This window comes from Sminthopsis crassicaudata, chromosome 2 (genome assembly GCF_048593235.1).
Source record: "Sminthopsis crassicaudata isolate SCR6 chromosome 2, ASM4859323v1, whole genome shotgun sequence".
NCBI classification, from domain to species: domain Eukaryota; kingdom Metazoa; phylum Chordata; class Mammalia; order Dasyuromorphia; family Dasyuridae; genus Sminthopsis; species Sminthopsis crassicaudata.
Window position 1 is genome coordinate 556,836,595 of NC_133618.1, and position 8,414 is coordinate 556,845,008.

The following is an 8,414-nucleotide window of genomic DNA, read 5'->3' on the forward strand; positions in this document are numbered from 1 at the left end:
GTAGGGTATGGAAAGGCGAACAGAACGCTGACAGCAGTCCCTGACTGCCCAAGGTTCTGCGAAATCTTGGCAGTGGTGGGGACGAAAGAAGGTGGGGGGAGGAGGGGAATCTCCCACCCTCATTTCATTTTCTCGGAGCTCCCCCTGTCTCTAGATTTACATAGAAATCAATAATCCAACTTTAATGTTATTTCTAATCTAATTATCGAGTGAACGTCTCTATGGAGCCTTTCTTATTTGGAGGGCGGGGGTGAGGGTGGGGAATGCTGCTTCGCACTGGCTCTCACCACCTCACAGAGAACTTGGCTTCCCCCGACTGTGGCAATCTCTCAGAAATAAAAGCATTGATGTGACCCTTCCCTCCTGATAATAGTCCTTCCCTTTGGTGATTGCTCTAAGTGAACGAGTCTTCGGTTAAATAGAAAACACTTTGGAATACGCTTTAAAGTCTTCAAATTTGGGGCGGAGGGGGGGGGGGGAGAGAGCTAATTAACACTTTATGGTTTTATATCTGTGGTGAGTGTATTCATGGAAAGGAGAGTATGTGTGGAGTACAGGGGTACATGACATGCATTTGTCTGTGAGTGAATCTGGGCACCCAAAAAAGAGGAGGGGGAAATTATTCTCCTCGGTGACATTTAATCCAGGGGAAAATATAATCTCCCACCTAGAGAGTTTCCGTTTGGATTTCTAGAACCTCTTTACTTTCTATTCTTTACAGAATGAAGCTAATTAGCAGCCTGCTACTGTTCTGATTTATTGAAATGTTCTTGCTGAGGCCAGGAGCGGGTCTAGACACAAGACTGGCTCCTTGCTTCCCCCAGCTCTCCTGAGTTTTCAGCTGAAGAGGGCAGAGCTGGCTCTGAGGGCAACCTAAGACCTCTTCCCTCCGCGAGCCCCTGTTTTTGACCCTAGCCCTGGAGGGGAAACTTTTAGAGAAAACGTCTGACTGCCTCTTCTATGTTTTCCAACCCGACCCCATCTGCCAAACACACAACCAGTTCCTTAGAAATCTGGGGCTAGATTTAGGGCAGGGGGAAATGAGCATCACGTGGAATGAGGGGGCACCGTGGTCAAGGCATAATGAACCCCTAGACCTGCCAGAAACTTGGGAAAGGGGTGGAAGGAAGACCACTTCCTATCTAATCATAGACACAAATTGCAGGGAACCGCACATTTTCCGGCTCATTCTTGGCTTGACTGGAAAAGCTGATCCAGAAACCAGCCCCAGTGCCTGTTCTTCTCTTCACTCTCTGATGGGTCAAAAAGAAAGGAAAATAAGATCAAAACGAAGAGAGGAATTTTTTGGCAATGCAAAGCCATCTTGGACCAGATTGGCCTCTCAGCCGGCAGTCGCTGTCGGGGGGGGGGTGGGGGGGTGGAAGGGGTGGAAGGTGGCTGCAGGGAGACACCTTTAACCCTTTCCAAGCTGCGGCTAGTGCCCCTAGGTTCCGATTGGAGATAACTTTGACAGCTCCTGAAGTCTCAGATCAAGCTAAATCCTTTCTTAGACTGTCCACCATGTACCATTTCCAGAACTGATTGAAATATTCCGCTTCCCTCCAATCCTATCTCCATCTGCTCCCAGAAGGAGGATCTATGTACGATTTTAGGGTTAACAAGCACTAGAATCCGATAAAAGGGGTGTGGGTTTGGGGACGCCAAAGGCCCGACAATGTTTGTTGTCTGTGGAGGGGAAAACAGAGGAGAATCAAGGGAACCTTCTCCCTTCCTATTGTTTTTTAACTGGAAGTAGAAGAATAAAGGAAGGAAAGCTGTATTCAGATCTGTACTTATCTATTAGTAACATACAACATAATCAATGCTTAGAAAGGGATGAATAAGAAACGGAGAGTACAGGTACACGGAAATTATTTTTATGAATAACTGGGAGAGGAAGAAGGAAATAGCTGAGGTGGGGGAGAGGAGAAGGCGGGGCGGGTTTAATACCTGTTGCAAAAAAAAAAAAAAAAAAAAAAAAATCAGTCCTATCGCCTCTGCTCGGGATCACTTAGGGACACTTCTGCATCTTCCCGCCCCCGCCAAAGAGAAGAGGTTGGAAAGTGTGTCTATCTTCGATCCCGGCCGTTCTTTGGACAGAAGAAGGGTTTGGGTTTCCCAGGCCCTGATTGAACAGAGCTAGTTGAAGTGATCTGCTGGCAGCTCGGTTCAACTCCAGTCGATTGCTCTGGCCACAGAGGCCCTCCAACGAAACTGCAGCTCTGAGCCCGAAGTCGATTTGGATCAAAAAGAGATAACACTAAGGTCAGAAACCGGATGCCGAAACTAGAATTCGAAGCACCCTATCCTATATTTCGGACTAGCCGACTAACAGGGTAAAGTGGCGGGTAAAAAAATTATGGAATCCTTTAGAGAATCCACAGACTTCATCTGAAACAACCCAGATTAAAAAATAATAATAATCTTTAGATTTAACTCCTTTACAGGAAGGTTAATTGGGCAGAAAAGTGTGTGTGTGTGTGTGTGTGTGTGTGTGTGTGCTTTTATTTCCTCTTTACAAATAAAAGATTCTCTCTCTGTCTCTCCTCTCTCTCTCTCTCTCTCTCTCTCTCTCTCTCTCTCTCTCTCTCTCTCTCTCTCTCTCTCTCTCTCTCTCTTTCTCTCTCTCTCTCTCTCTCTCTCTCTCTCTCTCTCTCTCTCTCTCTCTCTCACACACACACACACACACACACACACACACACACACACACACACACACACCACTAACACACAGCATTCTAAAACCTTTGCCCTTTGCTTTTCTCTGCTGGTAAATCTGTGCATAGTATCGCTTTCTGTTTTCAGGACTCGGGGAAGAAAACTCAAACCGCTTTGCTGACAAATTCTCCTACAGGGACAGCAATCAAGAAGATGCACATTTGGCAATGAAAGGGAATCCCTTTTTTTATTCCATCTCCTCCTCACCTGCAGTACCCTCACACCCTCACATAGGAATATTCTTCGCCCCTGACAGTCCTCTGTGCCATTAGCACTGAGTTTTTCTAGTTCCAAGACGGAGTTAGAAGGAAGAGAGGACAAGTTTTGCCTCCTCATCTCTCTCCACCTCCTCCACCTTTCCTTCCTTTCCCCCCTCCTCTGATACCCCTTTATTTCCCAGCCTGCCTACCGCAGGATGGGGAAACAAGATAAGAGAAAAAGCGAAGGGGAAGGTAATTATTTATCGTTTGTTCCCAGATACCTCTTCATCACCTGGGACAGTTACCCCTAGCCTTGCGGGTGTCTCAAACTAGCGTGGTGCTACTCGCTGACTGCAAAAAACAATACTGCTTTAGAAGTGATATTCAAACGCCCATTGGGTCAGCTGTTTAAAAACTACCTCTTGAAGGGTTACTTGCCCATAAAAATCTTCAAGCTCCTCCAAAAGCCCAAACTCGAGAAAGAAACATCCAAAATTAAAGAGAAATTTAAAGTGCCCCTCCCATAGGGTTTCTCCTTTTCGTCGTTCTTCAGTGAGGGGGATTCTCCCGCCTTAGGCTCTTTCAAATAATGTAGGCATTTGCTTTAGGGGGGGCACTCCAATAGTAGAAGCGACCTGCCTGATTCCAGTGCCCTGAATAATATTTGTTGCAGTAACAGTTTTCGGATGAGTGAAAGAGGCAGAGAGCTCACATTTCTCTCAAACTGTCAGCCTCAGTTTCACACACTACAGCTTCTAATTCGACACTGTAATAACTGGTAGTTAAGCTACCAAATAATATTCTTCATTCGTCTTTTTCAAAGTTGATTTATAGCAATCGACAGGTTAAAGCCTCATCTGACTTCATTACTTTTAAAAGCTGTCTATTTCAGAACTGTCACTTTTCATCACTTAACCCAAATAAACACTTGAAGAAATGAATTGAAAGAGACTTTTAGATCATGTGTATAATTTTGTCCCTACATTAACATTCCCAACGGCTTGACCCCGTTTTAGTTACCTTGCACAACTAAATTTGGATTAAAATAAAGATTTCAAAGTGAAAAAAAAAATAAAGAATTGTGCCTCCCCAAATTTCTGGGATAGGGGAGATTAAAAAGGAACTCCAGGTAGAAAAACAAGTTCTCCAAATTCCAGGGCACAAGTGTATGCTTGTCATGCTTAAACACATAGGAACACATATGCACATAGAAATAGAGGAGTTTGGAACACTATCATGTTGCAATAACTTTTCGTCTTTTAGAATATGTCTAAAAAGAGAAAGTCTGACTAATCTCAAAATTAATTTCCTAATTTTGCTTTTAAAAGGAGAGGAGGAGGAACTGAAAAACTAAGGGGAAAAGTTTGTAAATGTAATTTAAATAATTTAATTTAAAATTTAAATAATAAGAATTATTTTAAAGAATATCCACACTTAGACAAGGAAACAGCCTTATGAGGCATCACGGATAAGAAACAGCAGAAAATTAATAGGCCCCAGAGAGAGGAGCACTAAAAATGAAAACGAATCAAACAAAGACATTTTGAGATTACAAAAGTATTTCTTCTGTTCATCTATGATTTGAACAGTGAAATATATTCTTAGGTATTAAAAATATTTACAACACAACAAAACATCAGCTCTCAAAAACTAACTAAATAAAATAAGATCCAAGCCTCTTTAGATATTGAAAAGTTACCTTTGTATTTTAAAATTAGGTAAAACTCATGTTTTCCTTTCTTTCCTTCCCTCCTCCCAGCTTATGATTTTTTTTCCACACACACACACAAATATGTGTATATGTATATGTATGTTTTATGTATATATACACACATATAGGTCCATATACGTGTGTATGTTTATACATATATAAATGAAGCCTAGTTTTCTTGTCCCTTCGGTGTGTCTTGTAAATAATGTTTATATAATACTTGTACTTTGTTTTTTCTCTTGGGGTGTAGAAATGAATAAACGGTTCCAGTCATCATTTGACACATATTATATACATAGCATGAATATTTACTCGATAAAACGTCACAGAAAGTAATTTTGCAATCACCGTTTCTTTTGGGAGGAATGCCCTTAGCTGGTAGAGCCCGGAGCATATTTGCTCAAATACAATCTCAATCCAGTTTACTCCTGAGTGGGACTATCTCCCCTTTTTTTGCCGGACCATATTGGGGGCACGATATTCGACTTATTATGTTTGTTTGTTTTGTTTTGTTTTGTTTTTCCGGGGATGGGGGTGGGGAGGGGAGAAGGGGAAAGTGCCTAGCTTAATTGTGTTCGAATACAAACTCCGTTACCGAAGCAGAATTCTGGCTTAACAGTCTTTCACTGTGAGAAACCTGCCATTCTTCCATACCTTGGAGCGCCACCTTGCTGCCTAAACTATAATTACCTCGTCCAGAAAAAAAAAAAATCTCTCTATATATCTATATATGTATATATACTATTTTATCTCTTAAACGCTGGTACAATTTAAGTAAAATGATTTCTTTTAATAAAAATCCTGAAGGCAGTAGAAAAATAGTTCCTTCCAAATACTTTTTAGTTATTATGTTTGAGTTAAGTGTCCCATATTGTCTTTGAACATGAAAGTACAGGAGAATGATAAAAAACATTGGGTACAATTTCACAAAGTCTGAACAAGTAACTCAGACAGCAATGTTTCATGTAAAACATAAAATAACATAGTATATTTTTAGCCTCAATGTTTATTTGGCAAGGATTGAGCATTTGAGTGTATCCAATATAAATATCCCCAATGAGGCCCTTGCCTATAAAGACATACCCTTCCAATTAAGATGATCACTTAAATCAAATAATTACAGTCACTCAAGCAAAGAGCAAGGCATGGGGAGAATCTTTGCTTTTTCAGGCCACTATCAGACATATATATATGTCAGTAACATGCATGTTTCACTTTTACTAAGAATAAATAGCAAGGACATGCTCCATGGATGATAGGAGGAAGGGGAAAATCTGTTAGGTCAGGTAACCAAATGTTCTGCTTTTCATCAGTTAAAAAAATTATGATAAAAACAGAATGTATATACAAAATTCAGCTGTGATTTAGACCTAATAATTTGGTGATGGGCTTATGTTTTGTTTGAGAGGTGCTTGTTGGGGGTTTTATTTTGAGTTGCCTTCATTTCATACATCTTTTTCAAATTAAAATTTCGGTTTTATTTTAGCTCACTTAATGGATAAAGGAATGCTTTAAAAGGCTACTAGCTCTGAAGAAGGGCCATACACCTTGCAAAATCAAGCAAGTCTGGGAAGTTAGCAAACAATAGTTAAATCTCAAAATAAAACTTCCATTTTGTGGGAGCAGGGCTTTGCTTCTTTGTCTTGGTAATTGGAGAAAATATTTCTTTCCTCATGCTGGACCACCAATTTTGTGCAATGAATCTCCTCACCTTTAGCAGCAGCAACAGCAGCAACAACAAAACACGAATTGAGGAGTTTGGGGTGAAGATAGAATGATAGAAAGGGGAAATTTGTTTTTACCTATATATCTCCCTCCCCAAATGGTCCTCTTCCAACCACTCAAATTAAGACCCAGGAAAATGATAAATTGAATCACAAACTATTTTGCTGAATTTTTTTTTTTACCCTTAGTATAACCAAATAGAAATAACATTTTATGTGGAGAAAGGATTAAGGGAAAGTACAGTTGGAGAGAAGAAGGAGATTGGAGGGAGGGAAAAACAGAAGTGATATTTGTTTTCCATGTAAATCAGCTTCCTATATTGATCTAGAGTACATTGGAATTATAGGTCTGAGCCAGAAAAAGTCAGTTTTGCTTTATGGGTTGTTGTTTTTCTCCCTGTGTTTTCTAGCTATGCTATAAACAATCCCCAAAAAGCTAGAGGATAAAAAAGGCTCAATTTCCAACCAGGACATAGATGGAGAACTTCAAATTAGACAACTGACACAGCTGGGATGGGACACTGAGACTTTAGGATTTCTAGTCTCCAGGATTGTTGTTTGTTCTGAGGGAGTCTTGGTAATTTTTCTTATTCTATGTAATTCCAGAAAGAGAGTCTTATGGCCTAATGATAGACAGCACTAAGAAAATCCCAGAAACAAAGAGATAGAAGATCAAGTTAGAAAATTGAGAATTAGTTACATATTCAGAATAGTTTGGGAAAGTCAGTCTCCTAAATTGTAAAAGAATTTTTTTTTAAGTCGGTTTAATTTCTTTTTCAGAGTTCCTCTTTTAAAATCAGATTATCTGATTTTTTTTTAACCCAATAATGCCTGAAGATGAAAATTTTTATTGTATTGCTATTACACTTTCCACCACAAGATGCAAAGCAAGGCAGTGGAGTTTGTATTACAACTATGTCATAATGTTTCACTGATGCAAAACATGTAGCCAGAGGGGGTTACTAATGATTCCAGAGAGAGAGAGAGAGAGAGAGAGAGAGAGAGAGAGAGAGAGAGAGAGAGAGAGAGAGAGAGAGAGAGAGGAGAAGGAGAAGAAGAGGAAAAGGAAGAACAAGAGAAAGAATAAGAACAAGGAGAAGAAAGAGGAGAAGGAGAAGGAGAGGAGGAGGTGAAGGAATAGGAGGAGGAGAGAGGAGAGGAGAGGAGAAAAGAAGGGAGGCGAGAGGAGAGGAAAGAGAGAAAGAAATCGAGACAGAGATAGAGATAGCGGGGGGTGTGAGGGGGAGACAACGGCAATTTCTTTTTCTTAAAGAAAAGCCATCGTATAATCAGGGCATTTTCAGATTTTCAGGCTTTCTCCACATTAGAGAGAAACAGGCAAAGAGAGAAAGACTAGAGAGAAAAAAAAGACATTATCCTTTTAAACATCGCAAAGGTTTTGCATGTCAATAACTATTAATTATGTTTACAGTCAGCTAACAGAAGAACTCTCCTTTAGAAAGAATCAAATTTAGGGAAACGCTTGATTAATATCAGATTAAGGGCTTTTCTTACAGTGGAAGCAACTCAGAGAGGGTAGAATGGCAATGGAAGTAGTTGTACATATACGATACATACATATAGATGGACTTAGTTGTTTTGTGCTTAACTCGATGCATATATATGTATGTATTTATATGTATATGTTTATATATTCTATTGCTATCCAAGTGCGTTCTGTGGTGAGAAGGTAGAAGCTGCGCAGCGCCCCCCTGGTTTTGGAACGCTGGATGAAAAACTCAGCCGATTCCAAATGATAAAAAAACTTCCTGAACCTTGTTCTCCTAAAGCACCCCGGCCCCCTTCCCCGAGTGAAGTCCAATTTTAGGAAAGTGGGAGGTTTGCGGTTCCTACCGTGGCCCAGGCCGTTCCTACTGCCCTCCAGTCCGCTTCTGCCCCCCGGGCATAGTTATGGGACATTCAGGTCTGCAGCACTTTTAACCTGGGGAGCACTCGGCTCCCGAATCAAAGAGTGGAGCTTTCTCTGGAAGAGGCTCCGGAGCAAAGTGTGGGTGGGTGTTGGGGTTGAAGAGGGGTGAGGGAGGCGGGGGGTGCAAGGGG

At 40.8% G+C, this 8,414-nt stretch overlaps 1 long non-coding RNA gene across 1 annotated transcript in view; it reads right to left on the minus strand.

Annotated features, from left to right (window-relative positions):
* The window catches only part of LOC141558205 (uncharacterized), a 47,758-nt gene that overhangs the window by 38,781 nt on the left and 563 nt on the right, over positions 1-8,414 (minus strand). The window contains exon 1 of the long non-coding RNA XR_012486991.1: positions 8,208-8,414. This exon is cut by the window's right edge and continues 563 nt beyond it. This is a non-coding gene — a long non-coding RNA (uncharacterized LOC141558205). The remainder of the gene's footprint in view (positions 1-8,207) is intronic.